The sequence below is a fragment of the Podarcis erhardii genome, assembly GCF_964252035.2.
Source record: "Podarcis erhardii genome assembly, chromosome: 5".
NCBI lineage: Eukaryota > Metazoa > Chordata > Lepidosauria > Squamata > Lacertidae > Podarcis > Podarcis erhardii.
In genome coordinates, this window is record NC_138509.1 from 60586518 (window position 1) to 60605127 (window position 18610).

General features: G+C 42.0%; 1 protein-coding gene and 1 long non-coding RNA gene across 3 annotated transcripts in view; one reads left to right on the forward strand and one right to left on the reverse strand.

The window, feature by feature from the left end:
- The window catches only part of HS6ST1 (heparan sulfate 6-O-sulfotransferase 1), a 186515-nt gene that overhangs the window by 15917 nt on the left and 151988 nt on the right, over positions 1-18610 (forward strand). The window lies entirely within an intron of this gene.
- On the reverse strand, positions 8218-9610 carry LOC309343020. 2 transcript variants are annotated; one of them, XR_014157075.1, is made up of 2 exons: positions 9134-9610; positions 8218-8555 (listed from the first exon to the last, which is right to left on the reverse strand). It is a non-coding gene; the product is annotated as an uncharacterized lncRNA (long non-coding RNA). The 2 variants fall into 2 exon arrangements; XR_014157076.1 differs by having other exon boundaries at positions 9123-9610.

The following is an 18610-nucleotide window of genomic DNA, read 5'->3' on the forward strand; positions in this document are numbered from 1 at the left end:
TTTCATCTCTAAGTGCTTTTGATCTCAGCCATCTACCATCAACAACTTTCCTGCTCCAACCAAACCTTGTAAATCAAGTATTGGTTGAGGGGGTGGCTCTTGTCTATGGTCCATTTTTCCTTTCAGCAGTGATTACTGTTAGGATATCAATGACAGCATTGACAGTATTGGGGTAAGAGGGTGGGAGGGAGATCAATGTTGCATTGCTGAGACAAATTGCAGTAGATTGCTGACTCGTCCATTCTTAACTGTCTTCTGCTTTTCCTAATGGAGACACTGGACAGACTAGGAGTAGAAGCATTAAAGTACAATCATAAGCAGTCAACAGTTTCTCCTGTTAACACACTTGAAATCAGAAAAGACAGGATTAATTTTCTGCTTTCCTCCTCCACTCGCTGGACTTTTAAAGCTTCCTTTAAAGAGGCTTTGCCAAAGTAAAGTGGCATATACAAGTTGTGTTGCTGTGCAAGAAGAAAGAATAAATGGCTTTTATCCTGTCTAATGCTGTAGCTGTCTGTTGAAATGAATAACTGTCTCAAAGAAAACATGCTCCGTGCCCCTTTGCCAAAAGCTATAGCGTGCCCACTTCCAGAAACTTCTGGAATTTTGGGGGGTAGCCTGCAAAAAGCTCTCTTTCCAACTAAATGGCCGACTCATGGAGTTTCTTGCACTCTGACATTGACTGTTAGGTGAGTATGGATTTTGTAGCCAGTGAGAGTGGGTTTCCTCGTTCTAAGTGTGATGGACCATAATAAGCAAGTCAGGTAAGTTCTTGCGTGCAAGTAATACATTACCAATCTGACTTTGTTTTGCTTTTGTGGTGATACACAGATAATGAATAATATTTGGCAGATCTGCAACACACGCTGGCCCTCACAAGGGCCAGCACCTGAAATTAGATAAAAGCAGCACAATGCATGTAGCAGCATGGGAGAAAGGAGGCTAAGCAATATGAGGATGTGCTTTCTGTCTCTGCCAAAGACTGTGAGCAATCTCACAGTCCATATCACTGCATGATGGACCAGTTCCAAACCCAATAAACTAAACAAGAGGTAGGCAGCACTGATCTGTATCTGACCTATCAAGGCTCTCTCTGGCTCATGCAGCACAAATCATTTGATGTAATTTCAGTGTTTGTATTGTTTTCTACCTCCCAAGAGGAATCGCAAAGCTGCTAACAATAGTATACTGGAAGGAATCCAATAATCATGAAAAACCACAACACAACTGGTAAATGTAAAACAACATTCATAAAATGTTAAGGCTTGGACCTTAAGTTGACAACTCCCCCTCCAGCTATAGCCCTCCACATGCCAATTACAAAGGTTGCCCATTTTCTAGGAGTAGCTTTTCAGGGGGTTGTGGGAGGAAAGGAGAGGTGGGAAAGACATTGTGTTCATGGGACAAAAGGTGGGATCTAATAAATCCCTACAATAGAGGCATTTCAATAAAATAACAGGTTCTTCTGTATCGTGGTGGGACTAGGTGGTCTTTGTATCCTCCACGTCTCTGATTCTAATGGAACACAATATTTATTCTTAATTATTGTTTACATTTATTAGTTGTCTGTTAACTTAGTCCTCAAGGGGACCAACTATACTTGGTTAACAAAAAATGGAACACAAATAAAACAACATCAAATCAGATATAATGCATTGGTCCCAAAATGATACAAATACTTAAAAAGTACAACCAATAGCTTCAGCCAAATATATACACTCTTATGCCCCCTACCTAGTTTACTGAGGCTATAATATTATAAACACTAATTTAGAAGCCCCGGTCATGTGTATAGGGTTGCATGATTGCATTGTGAGACTTTAATCCTATGCAAACTTCCCTGGGAATAAGTCCCACGAGAAACAGTGGGATCTACTGCCAAGTAAACATGCAGAGGAACTGTTAAGAAGCTGCTTAGTTTCCCCCTTAATCTCTAGATTTCAGGAATGGGAGAGGAGGGCTGGAGCAAGACTGGATTCAAGCCAGATGTTGAGTACCATAGAGGCAGACATTCAACAGAACTCTGGGTTGTCCTAGTACCTCCCACTCTGCTGGGAAGACAGAGAATTGACAGAATATTGTGAAAGAGTCTTATCCAGCTGTCATCTGCAATTTCCTCAGATGTGCACAGTGGCACACTTTGACTCTGTGAAACTCTTTGTGCTATTGAAGTTGACAGTTCTCTTGTTCCTAACTGAGCACAGGTTGGGTGGGGATTGTGGAAGAGAGGGGGGACACGGTGAGTCCTTTCCTCGCCCCCATGATTCTCTTTGGAAATGTGTTGCTAACTGACTTGATTTTGCTGCTTTCTGTAAGTACATTGCAGAAATTGGTAATCGTTCCTTTCAACCAAGTCATACTCAAAGTTGACCCACTGAAATAATGGACTTAAAATCTATGGGCTTACTCTGAGTGTTGCTTAGTTGGGTACAACCCATAGAGTTCAGCAAATCACAGAATGCCAGAACTGCTTGTGAGACATGGTTTAGACTTTGCCCGCTCATCCCTTGGATTTATTCTCCCTCCCTAGGGATTTTCTGAACCCCACAGCCATCCATGTTCCAGATGAGTTTTGTAGGATGGGAATCTGCTTATTTGATCTGAGAGGCAATGTGAGCTGAGAAGTGCCTTGCAGATGGTTAGCAACTTTTAACACTCCCAGCATTAATCTTTCAACCTCCATTTCAAAGTTTCCCTGACTTCTTGTGTCTCCCCCCTCAAAAAAATACCCAACACCACCGAGTAATTTGTCTTGTAGTGGTTGGCCTTGGAACACAACTCATTCATTTAGATTTTTGTCTCTTCTGCTTTTATCTTTGCTGAGAAAAAATAGGAGTAAACCCACCCAGTGCTTTCCCACAAGGACTTGGAGGTGTGGTTTAAAAAGAACTACAGAGAATGAACTTCTATATGGAGTTCAAAGGAAATCTTAACAACAAGGCCTTTGTTTCAATTTGCATCCTGAACTTTGGTATAAAATACTGTACTTCCTGGCTCTGTAGTTTTGGCGTTGGCCATTAGTCACGTTTAAGTAGATTATGAGCGGAAAGAGAGGAAAAATAAAAGCCTAATAATAAATGAAGACTATTGCACAAACCACATCAGTACTGGTTTGCTTGCATATAACGCTATGAGAACGTGCGTCATTTTCTACAGAAGTCCACAAGAATGTTGAGCTGGTCTAAGCAATATTTGATGTTAAAGTTCTTTGTCCATGTAAAGAATGAGCAAGGATGCTATGCATGGTCCTCTAGTGCTAGTCTGTTCAGAAGGTCCTGGAGGATGCATCTTACCAACCAAGGTCTGAAGTCTTCCTCTTTTGTAGACAATGCATCAAGGAAATCAGAGGGTGTGGTATAAAGGCAGAGAAAGCTGCAGTTCCTGTCTCTTCAGTTTTCTGGAATCAGCTTGGGGCAAAAGTGTCTCTAGCTCAACCATCTTCTCCTTGGCTGAAGCTCTGGTATGGGGAAGTGCAAAACAGTGTTTGCTGTCCTAAGGTTACAATGAGCCATGTATGTGTCAGATCTGGCAAATAATTTTTTCTCAGCATTTTTTTTTTAACGAGTCTCTTTCGGCAGAAAGGAAGAGAATTAATCAAATTTGACTACTAAATTTTGGGCTAAAATATGTGCTTCCTGGAGAGGGGTGGGATCCTGTATGAGTTGAGATTCCTGCATTGCAGGGGGTTGCACTATATGGCCCTTAGGATCCCTGCCAACTTAAAAAGCTAACCTTAAGGGTGATGGGATCGATGCCACTTCAGTTTAAATAGCTTTTGTTTGCATACTGAAGCCATGACTGCCTTAACAAGAAGGCAAGGGAACACATCATTCTGAAGTCTTTCCCCAGTGAAACACTACTGCGGTTGGGAGAGCCAAAGCGAGGAGATACCCCCCCCAAAAAAAAAAACCTCCATAAGTGTTGGGAGTCTCTCTCTCTCTCTCTCTGCTTGTTTGACATAAAACTTAACACAGTTCTAGATTCCCCTGGCACTCTGTTGCGAGAGAGTTGTCCACCTTGGCTTTGTGTTACTCAAAAGAAACTGGCTGCATCGCACTTCTATAACCTTTGGGTCTTAGAGAGGAACAGAGCGTGGGGGGTGGTTTGTTTTTTTTAATACATTTTGCAAACTCACTGCAAGCCAGGCAGATTTTGTGATGCATGACAGCAGTTGCCTCTTGATGAGCCCAGGGCATATGTGCAATTGCATTTTGCCAGTTTTGTGATTTGGGAAAGCACCCACGGGATCATTAGTATTAGCACATCTCAAACAGAAATGGGCCACTTCCTTACAGCAACAGCACAGAGATTTTCTTGAGAAACACCAGTGCAAGGATTGGCTTGGTTCAGGCTTGTTTTCAATTACATCTCTCTCTTCCTGTTGATCATTTAAAATACAAAAATAACCTCTTACCGTGGATAAAATAGATTTTGGTTGGGACAGAATTTTTATATCCCTCGAAGCCAATCTGCTGATTGGTTTCTTGGGAGAGTGAGAAGCTGAACGCTCTGGTAGTATTTTGAATGCAAGTTGCTTCCTGTTACTATTCTTAAGAACTGGGTTTGTAACCAGACCAGGTACCCATTTCATATGCTGTTCAAAGCACCACCGATTTCCAGAGCAAGATTGTTTTTTGCCCCTGCCCCCCTCCTCCAGTTGTTCACACTAACAAAATCAAAAACTGCAGACACAGGCCCAAGTCTTATAAATACAGTCGGACAGGCAGAGAAGATGGAATTTGGTTGGTTGGCATTCAGCCAGCAAAGCTAACTAACCCTACTGTAGGATTTGCAGCGCTCACGCACACAAAAAAGAGGGGGGATTTGGTTTCAGTATCTTTGCAGAGCAACCCATCTGTAGCTAACTGTTTGCATTTTATATACTGTACTCTTGAAGAAGGAAAACACACAAAGCCTTTAGGTCTGGTGCTAGTTGTTGACCCTCAGATGGAGACCTCACAGAGCTGGGGCTTGTTGTGTCCGGTCCTTCTGTTCCAGCAGATGAAGTGTCTCAGTTTTTGAAACCTGGATTGTACATTGAGGTCAGGGAATAAAATAAAGGATTCTCACCTCCCTTCCTACTCCTGTCACATTTTGTTGTTCCAGTATAAAACCCTTTCCAAAAACCAAGTGATACTTTTCATGACTACTCCAGAAGATGTTGTTTCTCTCCCGCTCTCTTTCACACACACACACACACACACACACAGAGAGAGAGAGAGAGAGAGAGAGAGAGAGAGTGAGAGTGTTTAATTATGAAGAATGCAGGGTGGATAAAAATTGATTTTAAAATATTTTTTAAAAAATGAAGTCACATTTTATATTAAGTCACTTAAAAGACTTGATTGAAAATGAAATCTGAATTGAATAAAAACATAATGAATTCTACACTTATCTTTTTGCAACTGAATAGAATTAACACCTGCTTTCCTAGCAACAGGACAAAAATGGAGAAAATGTTTTATTTGTGAGGTCAAGTACTGTAAATATGTTACAACAGGTCTCTTATTGTGCAGCATTATTGCAAACTATAAATATTTATGACTATAACAAAACAGCTTGAGCATTTATTTTCTTTTTCATAGCTTACTAACTTTACTTTAGGGAGTTCTGAGCACTTAGGCCATAGTCCAGTATGGTGTGTGGCCCCTGCAGTCTATCTTTGTTCCCTTGCACATGCCCTTTTCTAAAAGAGAGTGTCCTCTGTTTTTCAGCATCCGTCAAATCCTGAGAGCAGTTTAGTATGTTTACCAAAAGTAAAGATTTCTTTTTCTCCTATGCACAGTGTGTCTTGGGGATGGGAGGTGCTGATGGAGCAGTAGTAAAGTGAACAGCAGTTGGCAGTTGCTACAGTTTTCCTGTGAGTATCTCAATTCAGACTTCATGCCAAAACATAGTTGAGAATGCTTGACTTAGAATTTGGCAGATGTCTAAATGGATGGACCATGATTTGCGATCAGCCAGAAATCCAGAAACTGGTGTGTGAAGCAGGTTTGCAAACCGCCCTAAGACCTCTGCGTATAGGGCAATACGTATATAAATTCAAATAATAATAATAATAATAATAATAATAATAATAATAATAATAATAGTTTGGCTGAATTGAGAAGCCATATTTACCATAGTCACTGTGCCTCAGAAATGCACAGAAACAAACCAAACCCAGCAGCTGCATATATGTCTGGCTTTTCTGCTTTCAAGGACACTTAAGCTGAATCTAAATGTTTGTTTCCAAACAGGAAGTCCTAAATACTTAGTGTAATGTTATCTTAATTCCTGGGTAGCTGATCCAGGCCATTTCCAGCCCCCAAGTGACTTTTAGTGACCTGCAATCCACACTGCCCAAATTTGGCTGCATTTTGTCAAGGTTTTAGAGAGGCTTAGGAAACAGGAAGAAGCATGGCCTTCTTTCACCTCAGAGCTGGGCTGGTGTAGGAGGAGACAGTGCTCCTCACTGCTGCTATGGGAAACATACATTGCATTATTGTCCCTCTAGGGAAGTACTGGGGCAGGAGGAGACCCTCCTTCACTGGTGTTGCCCTAGAGAAGCTCCCCCCCACCCCTGCCTCCCCGGCTCTCTGTGTATGTCTGTTTGCTTGTCTGTTTCCCGCCTCACTATGGATGTGCATATGCATTTTCCATCCCCTCTGCAGAATGCATGCATGTGTGAGTGTGCATCTGCTTGTGAAATGGGCCCAGGTTGGCTCAATTCAAGTGTGGCAATCTGATGTGCCCGTTGGGGCGCTGCATCTATGGCATACAATGCTTAGCATCTCCCAACTCGACTGCTTTACTTGGTGGTGGGCAACCCTCCAAGAGCCTCTGCTTGTGCAGATTCGGCACAACTCCATAAAACCCCCAAATTTGTCAGAAGTGCAGAATTCAAATGTAATGATTAGAGATGGGCTATCAGGGCCACAGTTTTCCTAGCTATGGTTTTCCCAGTAGTGATGTATGGAAGTGAGAGCTGGACCATAAAGAAGGCTGATCGCTGAAGAATTGATGCTTTTGAATTATGGTGCTGGAGCAGACTCTTGAGAGTCCCATGGACTGCAAGAAGATCAAACCTATCCATTCTTAAGGAAATCAGCCCTGAGTGCTCACTGGAAGGACAGATCGTGAAGCTGAGGCTCTAATACTTTGGCCACCTCACGAGAAGAAAAGACTCCCTGGAAAAGACCCTAATGTTGGGAAAGATGGAGGGCACAAGGAGAAGGGGATGACAGAGGACGAGGTGGTTGGACAGTGTTCTCGAAGCTACCAGCATGAGTTTGACCAAACTGCGGGAGGCAGTGGAAGACAGGAGTGCCTGGTGTGCTCTGGTCCATGGGGTCACGAAGAGTCGGACACGACTAAACAAGAACACATCAGGACCATTGTGCACTCAGTAGCTTCATGGTGGCCTACAGCCCATTTGTTTTGTCTGCTTCCCCCTCCTCTATTTCTGTGTCTGCTGAAGGCATTCCAGTGTAGATAAGCAGAGGGCAGGGCCATTCTTTCTCTAGCATGCTCTGGCTCTGCTCTTGCGTTCGTTGTACGCCCCTTGAAATTCCATGGCGCCCAGCCTCCTATATTAATCCCTTTTCCTATCTGCCGTCTTTAAGATGCAATAAGGAGTTTGACTGCCTTGTGCCAAACAGAGTGGCACAGCTGCCACCCACTTACTTGATTGTCTTTGGAAGCTGTGCCCAACAAGAATTTCATGCTACTCAGTTATCAGTGCCAGTGTGCTGTAAATGTGCAGGAAATATATTTTCATCTCTTTGTCATAAAAAGAAAACTAAGTGCATTATCTCTTTTGTATAGAATATGCAACCAAAATGTTTTGGGTTGTTGTTTTTTTAAAATGAAACTTCACTGGTTTTACCATCAATTGCTGGTTTTGCAGTCCTTTTGCCACTCCCTGAGAAATTTGACCAGTGAGGCTAACAGGAGCAGGCCTTAGTTAGAGCCTGGAGGCATGTCTTACTCTAAACATCAGTCTGTTTGCTTATTGCCACTGGCTCAAAATTACCATAATCACCCTAGGCTAATATCCGAAGGGTTAATATTTGCTTTTGCTTCCCAGAAGAGCTGATCTCTGCAAAGTGTGCAATGAGATGAGGGAAACATTTATACTCTGCTATCTTGGTGACAAACACCCGAGGGTTGTCAAAGTAATGATGGCTTTCCCAATTGGGATGAGATTGAATAAAGAAAGATTCATTCATGCTGATCTTTCTGTTGCTGTTCTAGGTGCTGTATGACTTTACATTTTATTTTTATTGCTGCTTTTATTTCTTATTTCTTACATCATTCAAAGCAGAGAGTCACCCAAAGATTCTTTTTTAGAGTGGATGAGCAGAAATTCACTGGTGAGGACAGGATTTCTCCTTCCTTTCTACATCAGGCAAATGTTTTAATGTTCCAATTAGAAGCAGCCTCTTAAAATGACCATGTAAAGTTGGAGGCTGTATGTTCCTTTCATAGGCACTTTTCATAACACCACAGGCTTTGAGTTGTTTTATCTTGATGTGTATTGTGTCTCTCCTCAGAGCTCTAGGAAAATAGCAATGCTGTTAATCAAACCTAAAGATAAAATATTGAATAAATGTCATTAAAATTGTATACATCTAATCCACTTATTTTTGACATCTTTATCCTGCCTTTCTTTCTGAAGGGCAGCTAGCAAAAGATGCAAAATACCAAAGTACAAAATGATGGTCGTAACAATGGTGAAAAATGGTTCCATAATGGCTTATCAGTGAAAGCCAAAAGCCAAGCAAGACAAAAAGAACTTGAAGTGCTTCTAGAAAGTTATCTTCAGTGAGAAAAGGAATTCCACAGCTGGGAAGCATCTTCTGAGAGGGCCTTGTATGTGAAGCTTCATTATTTGATCACGCTACACAGAATAAGGTAGTAGCCTTTGGTTGCTCTTGGCAAGTGCACTAGACTACAATAGGTGAGGTCATCTGCTAACATTACTGGACCCAAGCTGTTTAGGACAGGTGCCAGTCCTTTATTGCCCATGCTGGCTGATGAATAGTTTCAGATCCCTATTTAAGGTGTTGGTTTTCACCTAGAAAGCCCTACATGACCTTACATCTAACGGAACACCTCTTCCCAGATGTACCTACTAATACCTTCAGATCACCTATGAAGGCTCTTCTCTGTATACAGTAGCTTCTCAATCTGAAGGGTGGCCACAATAGTGGGTGGCTGAAAGACAGCCTTTTTGTTGGTCCTTCCTTGATCTCATCTGCACTATACACTTAAAGCAGTATCATACCAATTTAAACAGGGTTCTGAGAGTGTCTAGGAAACCCCTAACAGCTGGGACTGGTAGGTCTATGAGGGCAAGGAGGTCACCTAACAACTCTCAGCATCCTTAACAAAATACAATTCCCAGGATTCTTATGGAATGCTCTCTCTATGGAAACTTGCCTAGCACCCAGGTTGTTGCCTTTTTTGGTGCCCTGCTAGGACTTCTTTGCTCTCCCAGGCTTTTGACAATTCTGTAGTATCCATGTGAATATTTGATAGCTGCTTCAGTTCTGTGCTGAAAAAACTAAACTGGCAAGAAAACACCATCATCCAAGTGATCACTAGTTTACCATTTCAACAGACTTGCCCATCAGTGAGCAATCAGAGACACAGCACTGACTGGATGTCAATATCGAGAGTCAATGTCTTAAGCAAAGATACTTATCTCAATTCATTTGCAATGAGGAAACAGCAGCACTTCCTCTGTATTGTCTGGGGTATAAACAGGTTGCAAATACATTGTACAGCACTTAGGATTGCCCTGATTTTGCTCAGGGCTTCTGAGCATGGCCGTCATGTAATCAGATCTTGAAAAGAAAACATTTGCAAACTTTCAAAAAGCCCATGAAGACCTAGACGCTTTGAATGCTCCTTATTTTGGTTTAAGATATTGACTCTTGATATTGACTTCCAGCCAGTGCTCATTCCCTCTTGATTTTAGAAACTTAACTGCGGTTTTGCATGAACAACCCAGGTTTTAGGTTCCCATATTGACTTTGGCCCAGCTAATAATATTGAACTGCCTAAATCAAGGGAACACAATTTGCATGTTGATAGGAAACAGTTGCAAAATTGTGCAGAGAATTATCGCAAGTCAGCTCAGCCAATGGTCAGGGGTGATGGGAGTTGTAGTCCAAGAACACCTGGGGACCCAAGTTTGAAGAAGACTGTGGGTGATCCCTTTAATTGGAGATGCTGGGTATTGAATGTGGAAACTTTTGCATGTGCTTATGATGGTCTGTCACTGTAAAGGAGAAGGATCTTGCTGTTATCTGAATGTCGAGGTAGTAGCTAAGTTTGATTTGGTATGGAAAGATATATCTACACTGTTTTCTCCCCTTTAATTTTTTTCCTCCTTTATGGTGCCTTGAGCTTCTGTTTGTCAGCTTCTAAACAACAGAATAAATGGGTGATTTTAAAACTATTTCGCAGTTGCTCTTACAAGTTTGTGAGTAGCTGTACTGAAATTGATCAGATTCTTGTTAATTTTACTTTGTTTTGGGAAATCTGTTTGGTGGAGCTGCAATTTTGTTATGGTTGCCAGTGTAATCTCAAGCCTTGTTGTGAGCAGAAATCAATTTCATGAAATTTCATGACGGGGGTTAAAGGCTCCCAGGCAGTGGAAGTGATTGCAACATCAAGGTGCAGCAACAATCAGCCTGCGGTTGATAATAGCGCACCACACTCAGTAATCAAATGCCACAGCACAACAACAGCCATTAGTTCAAATCTTGAACTTGGCCTGGGAGACGTTGTTTGGAACAATTTAAGCTTGGCTTTCCTGTTTGAATATTTGTGCATTATACATAATTATCCCACCTTCCGCTCTCCATGAACCCAAGGCTGCATGCAATAAAATAAAATAGCATCCTGTTTCTCAAAATGCAACTGTTTAAATGAGAACAGCTTTTAAAAACACCAGCCAGCACAAAAAAGTACTAATAACAGAATCTTGAAGGTGTGAGCAGCCCAGAGACCACACACCTTAAGAAACCAGACTCTAGTAATTATGTTATTGGATGTAATTGTGCACATTTGCATAGGGCTTGTGCTAGCATTCGGTTATTATAGCTTGGCCTTTACATGACTCCGTTTTCTCTCTACACCTCTCTTTTAAAACCCGCTGCAAATTATTGTGGCAAAGTGGAAGCACTAGAGTGTGTTAAGGGCACCCTTGGAGAGGAGGTGGGTGGGGAGAGATATTCTTAATCTCCTTGTCTGGCTCCTCATTGGACCATTAAAGGCATAAGAGCTTGAAGCCTCAAGTATGATACACTGCAAAGTTTTCCTGCACAATCCCCATTGAAATGAATGATAGAGGGGCAGCTATGTTACTCTGCTGCAGTAAGACCAACAAAGAGTCCCGTGGCACCTTAAAGGCTCACACATTTTATTGTGGTTTTAGCTTTCATGGACCAGAGCCCCACTGGGTTATAAATTCCAGGACTCCTTGGAATTTCTCTTTAAATGAATAGGAGCTAACCAAGGGAACTGCCACAATGAAGAATATGGGGCAGAGGGATTTTCTTCCACAGTAGCAAGAGTACACTGGGCAACAGGTTAGGCATTTAATCTTTCTTTAAACTTGTGTAGAATTTGGAGGGCAAGCATCTTTGCATTTTTCAGCGTTTCCACTTCCAGTTGGTGGGTGTCGTTTTCAGGCTCAGCTTAAACGGTTTATTAATAACAGTTGATAAAAATCTCAGCTGGTTATTTTAGGAATGATGTGTAGGAAACATTTAGTGTGTCTCAATTTGTTCCTTCTTAAAATAAGGTGTGTGTGTGTGTGTGTGTGTGTGTGTGTGTGTGTGTGAAGCTGGGTGGGGGAGAGATTTGGTTTATGGGGGAAGGAAATGCCTTGAAATCTGAAGGAAACAAGAAAAGAGGGAGAAGTTGTTTTGAGTTGATAATGTGGGGACCTTCTTCCATCCTTTGCACCAGATGTTCCCAGACCTGGGAAGTAACTAATGTCTCTTCAGCTATTTTTCTTAGCAACTGTTACCAGGAAGGCCTGAACAATTTAAGAGGAATTGCAAGGACTTTAAATCATAACATTTAAGGCAACTCGTAGAAGTGCAGTCAAAATACCATTAGCTGTTCGAACGGAGAAGATGGGAGCCGGAAGAGGAAGTCGGTGGACCAGAGCCATAATTGCTCCAAGATAAATTTCAAGAGCAGGCTCTGAGATGACATTCCTCAAATAAAATCAAGGGTGACTCATGTTTGTTTGGATTAAGAGTAACACCAAATACATGAGACTATATTGACAAATATCCCAGATTTTTCGGGCTGGATTTTTTAAAACTATTGTGCAAGCCTCCTGGGGGAAAGCCTGTGCAAACATGCTTAAGTGGGGAAAACACAATACGAAGATCCAAGTTATATCAAAAGTTTATACAGATCTTAAAATGTCAGGCTAAAAAAAAACCACCAATGTTTCCCCACCACCACCTTAAAGTTGGTTCTTATTCAAGTGTGCTTTCAGCTTTTCTTGTCAGGTTTAAGGAATACTTTGGGGCAATTTCATTCTCTTCTTTTTCAGGGATATCCACCACCCCACCCCACACCCCGGAAGCATTTATTTCCCCCCGGATCTGATTCTCCTGATCAGCTGCACAAAACTCCATATCACTAGCCGCCATTTTAAGCTTGTCAATGTCTGTCTTGTATTCTAACCTGAGATTCATGGCCCCGTTAGCTGTTTTTAAAATGTCTGTTATTTGTGAGGAGAGAGAGTCGGGGTTTTCTTCTAAAGGTTGCAGGGCTGCAGCCTAATCAACCAGCAGTGCTTTTCTAATTTTCATTATGTATTCTTCAGAATCATAGTCCTCTCCCTGCAGTGCTGTCATTACCTGCTGCGTGCCGTGTCAGTTTCACCTGCTGGTCAGGTCAGTCTCTTCCAATAGAGATTCATCAGGTGGCGTGTGCATGTGTGGTGTGTGTGTGCACGCATGTGTGTGTATGTGTAATACTGTTTGCTGGAAACCTTCCTATGTCACCAGGCTTACAATAAAAGAAAAAAAGTTTTTCTTTCACGGTTAGCCACTGATCTGTGATTCTGGTTTTCACATGGTTTTTACTGAAATTTTACTGAAATCTGACCTATAAGTAGGGTTGTCATATTTCAAAACGAAAAACCACAACACCCCAAAGGTTGTTGAGCTTTTTTTAACAATAAAATTAAATAATGTGTGAAATAACCCTCAAGTGTTTCCTTGTGTCCTGTCCTGTACAGCCCACCCTGGCGTCATGGTACCTTCAGATCTTTGTGCAGAATATCTTTCTACTCTTCCCTTCTCCTCCCAGTGCTATTAGTGTCAAAGGGAAACAATAATGCTATGTACCTTTTGGAAACAACACAGATATATTCAATATTTTGTAGAATCTTGCCTGATTCTGTATGATCTCTAAACAACCTTGTCTTTTGTTTTGTTTCCGGAGGGAAGGAAACCTTTTTTCATCATTAACATTCACTCTGAACCTATATTCAGTACCTTATTAGGAACTAGGCTTTAATGTTATGGAATTTAAATAACAACATATTTTGGAAGTTTCCCTCAAGATCAAGAGAGGTGAAATACAATAAGGGGAAATGCAATTAGGCCTTCGTTTCTTGTTTTAACATCTCGGGAAATATGGCTTGTCTTCTTCCTCAATATTGTTGGCACTGTTAATAAAAGGGCCTTCAACAGAGGGAGAAAAACAAGATCGTTGTTTGCACGATGATTACTTTCCCAAACATGGGGAAAACTTTTTCAAAGCGTCTGATTACATTTCAGTCTTTGCTTATTCTCTGACCACTCCTGGCTGACTTCATCACAGACCCCCCAGCTAAGGGTATTTTGAGACAAGCTTGCTCTGTGAGCAGTTGTTCTTTTGAAAACTTGCTATGAAATATTTGGTGTTCAGCTGTTTTTGCCAATATGGTGACCACCTTTCAAAGCCAGTTCCATGTAGATGAAAATGCATAAATGGGATAAGTGGTGGCCCACAAATATTGCTTAACTCATCTGCCAGCCTCTTTTATGCTCCTTCAAAGCAAGTTCAGGGAAAGCCTTCTCAGTGGTGGCACCCTAGCTTTGGAATTCTCTTCCCTCTGAGATACAGGTGGCACAGACTTGACTGGGTTTTCTTCATCAGCTGGAGTGCTGGGGTTGGACTTGAGGGTCAGAGTGGATATCATCTATCTACTTTGTTTTCTTAGGTGACTGTGTTGTGTATGCAGTTCTGTTTTTAATTGTAACCTCCTGCGGAATTACCGGTACATTTGCAATGAAGAGTGGGTAGGAAATATGATAATTAACCACTTCCCCCATCTTTCTCCAAGTCCTCTGGCACCTACAGGCAGCTTGGGAGAAAGGAAGGCATTTCCCTGACTTTATGCCAGGACTATAGAGAAACGAATAAGCAGGGAGAGAGCACCCTGCAGATGCTTCACCACAAACACCCTTTGACCCTACCTCTTTGGCTGCTCTCCAGGGCAGAGACATAAGAAATAGGTTGGCTGGTTGACATTCTCTTGCTCACCCAGATTTGTATAAGACAAGAAACAGTGCAAGACGACTCCTGCTGTTTTCCATCTTCTCCAAAGGGCAAATCAAGTGAGAGCTCAGGAGATGGAATTTATGCTTCCTTGATGGTCCTTCTCACCAGGGGAACACTTGGAGAGTTGGTGAGTGGATTTGTGGATGCCTGCTGATAACTGGTTTTCAGATATGGCAAGTATATGCTGCACCTTGTGAACTGTAAGGGCTGTCATTTTTCTGATATCATTGAGTGAAACACATTAAACGTTGCACCAGTTTATGCTCTGTGTGGATGATGGCTCACTGAATTATCCAGAATTAGCCTACTTTGGGATCTTGTCTTTCAGAAGTCTACATCACTGTGCAGTACAAATTGGAAATATCCCAGTAGATGGTGCTCAAGAATGTGCGTCATTGTTTATTGGCTCTGTGTGACTATTAACATTCGTTGCCTGTACACAGGCATTCATTCATGCATGATCATTATGTACAGAACGGTATGAATGCAGGTGCTTCTGTCATCAAATCACTGAGCTGAACTATCATGTTCTGGGAGAAAAAATTTGCTGCTGGGAGCTTGGCCAGCAAATGGGAGCATGCCCAGATGCATGTCTGGGAGATCCATTCCGTTTGTTGGTTCAAGAGGCAGCTAGTTACTACGGTCAGGAAGATGAGCAGGGGACCAATAACCAGGAAGGTAAGTAGTACAGCAGAACCACAAGCACAGGCAAGGCAGGAATTGAGATGAGAGGAACATGGTGAGGCAGATGGAATAGGGAACAGGGGAGTCCTAATGAGGACAGATGGACATAAACACAGTGCAGCAGGGGATTGGGCCTGACCCAAACCCTTCGAGGCTGTAGGCTGATTGAGGAGTCAGCCAATTAGGTTTCAGAAAGGGCAACTCTCCTGTTTCCTTACTGAATGTTATAGCCAGATCTCAGGGCCATTAGCCGTAGGTGAAAGCAAAGCTACAAGTATCCAGTAAAACACAGACAGCCATCAATGTTTTAAAAATAGGCTGCTAGGGGATTTCTGTGTTAACACAGATAACCTTTTTTTAATAGGTGTGGCTCGGGATCTTGTGATTGCTATTGAGACAGAGTCATGATTGCAATGTCTGCTGGGTAGAACTTGTATAGCAGCTCACATTCTGGGCATAGCTTTTGGTACTGGACAAAATAGCGGGTGATCTTTGGGTGGGAGTCCATAGATCACCACTTTGATGAAACTGGAGTTAAAGCTCTAATCCAAGGGTTGCCAACCTGGTGCTCTCCAGATGTTGTGGACTATTGGCAATGTTTGCTGGGGCTGAAGGCCATTCCATTCCACAGGAGGGCAGCAGGCTGTCTGCTCCTTATATGACATCTACAAGGGTGGAAGGCCAGTTAGAAAGGTCCACTCCTGAAGGCAAATAAATGTGGATGAGACCCAGAGGCGTTACAGGAATATTTGTCTGACTCTCTCTGCTATTCTGTCACGGGCCTAGAAGAAAATGGGGAGCCTGTTGTGCAGTTGACAAAATAGTTCATAGACTCCCTCTAGTAACAGCACAGACACCTTCTTGCTTTACTGGGAAGCTAGAGTCAGTTATGAATAACACACGATTTAGAAATAATTTGAAGACTTCTTCTTTGGTAGCATTGGAAAGAAACGTTCTTCTTTCTCTCACCACTGTTCCCATGCATTCTCATTCTGCAGAGCTTTTCTTAGTGGTGAGAAGGCCAAAGGTTGCCCATCCCTGGTATAAAGGACTGATGCCAGCTGTCCTTAAAGAGGCAGTGGTCAAACTGTTGTTATTGAAGCCTTCCCTTGAAACCAGGTGTCTGCAAACTGGATGCCAGTTTTTAATGGACTATCTTCACCTAGGTGATTGAGCAGGTGGTTGCTTATGAGCTCCAGGTGCTCTTGGACAAAGAGCTTGGTTCCAACCAGGATTTGAGCTGGACACTGCCTTGGTCTGCAACACGGCCACTGCCAAGGGACAGAGGGTGCAGCCCTGTTGATGATCTCTCAATGCTGTCCACCACAGCATCCTTCTGAACCACTTAAATAGGTCAGTAGTAAGAGATACTGCTTTGCAAGATATTAATAGACGCGAAAGAAAGAGGGGGCTTTGCCCTGCCAGACTTAAAGTTGTACTATGAAGCCGCAGCTTTCTGCTGGCTAAAAGACTGGCTACTTCTCGAAGACACTGACGTACTGGACCTGGAAGGTTTTAACAATGCTTTTGGTTGGCATGCATACTTATGGTATGACAAGGTTAAGATCAATAAGGCCTTTAAGAACCATATTGTCAGGAAAGCAGTGTTTAATGTCTGGACAAAATACAAAGACTTATTGGAAAATAAAACTCCAAGGTGGCTTTCACCTCTGGAAGCTAAGGCCCGAAAAAGACCCAATATGGAGGCCAAATGGCCAAAATATTGGGAAATACTAGAAAAAGATGGAGACAATTGGAAATTGCAGAGTTTGGAGAAAATGAAGGACAAAGTGCGAGACTGGTTACATTATGCTCAGATTAAAGAAGTTTTTAAAAATGACAAAAAGTTAGGGTTCCAGGTGGAGAAATCGAAGTTAGAAACAGAATTGTTAGAACCAAAGACTAAGGTGCTATCTAGAATGTATAACTTGCTGTTAAAATGGAACACACAAGACGAAATGGTTAAATCGGCTATGATAAAGTGGGCACAGGACATTGGGCATAACATTATGTTTGAGGACTGGGAAAGGTTATGGACCACTGGGCTGAACTTCACTGCATGTAATGCTCTGAAGGAAAATGTAATGAAAATGATATATAGATGGTACATGACCCCAGTTAAACTTGCCAAAATATACCATTCGTCTGATAATAAATGTTGGAAATGTAAAGAAAATGAAGGAACATTCTTTCACCTCTGGTGGACATGCCCTAAGGTGAAGACCTTCTGGGAAATGATATATAATGAGCTAAAAAAGGTATTTAAGTATACCTTCACCAAGAAACCAGAGGCCTTCCTTTTGGGTATTGTCGGCCAGAAGGTGCTAAAGAAGGACCGAACATTTTTTATGTATGCAACAACGGCAGCAAGGATACTCATCGCAAAAAACTGGAAAACTCAAGATCTACCCACACTGGAAGAGTGGCAGATGCAGCTGATGGACTATATGCAACTGGCCGAGATGACTGGCAGAATCCGAGACCTGGGAGAAGAGAGGATTGAGGAAGACTGGAAGAAATTTAAGATGTATTTACAAAAACATTGTAATTTGGTTGAATGTTAAGAAGGATGCTAGATTATAAAAAATTGGCCACCACTAAATTAGATTTTGAATTTGATGATAAGTGAGATTAAAGAAAACATAAATTTTATGGAGAATTGCTAGATTATACTTAAACGAGTGGATATAAGATCGTAAACAAGTTGATAATTTGCTTGGAAAAACCTTTTAACGATGTAAATGGGAGCGGGAGACGTGAGGGAGCCCAAAGAAGTGATGAAACTACGTTGTGATAGAAGTAAGATTGTTTATTATTGGTGCATTTGTATTCAAAAACTCTAATAAATATTTATTTTTAAAAAAAACAAAAAGAGATACTGCTTTGCAGTAGCTTTGTTTCTATGTTGGCTGAAGTTTCCAGAGAATGGTGCTGAAGATAGTCCTTATTTTACCAGCAGGAATTGTCCTGTGAGGTTCCTCAGGGTTATATATTGTCTCCCCTTATTATTAACATCTACATGAAATTGTTGGGAGAGGTTATTCAAGGGTGCAGAGCACAGTGCCCTCAGTAAGCTGGTAACACATTGCCGTATTTCTCCTTTCCTTTCTGCAGTGTGACAAGAGTCTTCCACGAATGACTGCTTGAGATCAATAATGGACTAGATGAGGGTGAATAAATTGAAACATAATCCTGACAAGATTGATTATTGTGGGTGGGCCCAGTGGTATTGATGGGGTCAGACTCCTTCTTAGGGAACAAGCTTATAGCTCAGAAGTTCTTAGACACCCAGTGCCAAGGGTCGTTTGAGTGGGGGGGGGGGTGCTGTGTTCAGCCACCCAGCTTTTTGCTGTTCCAC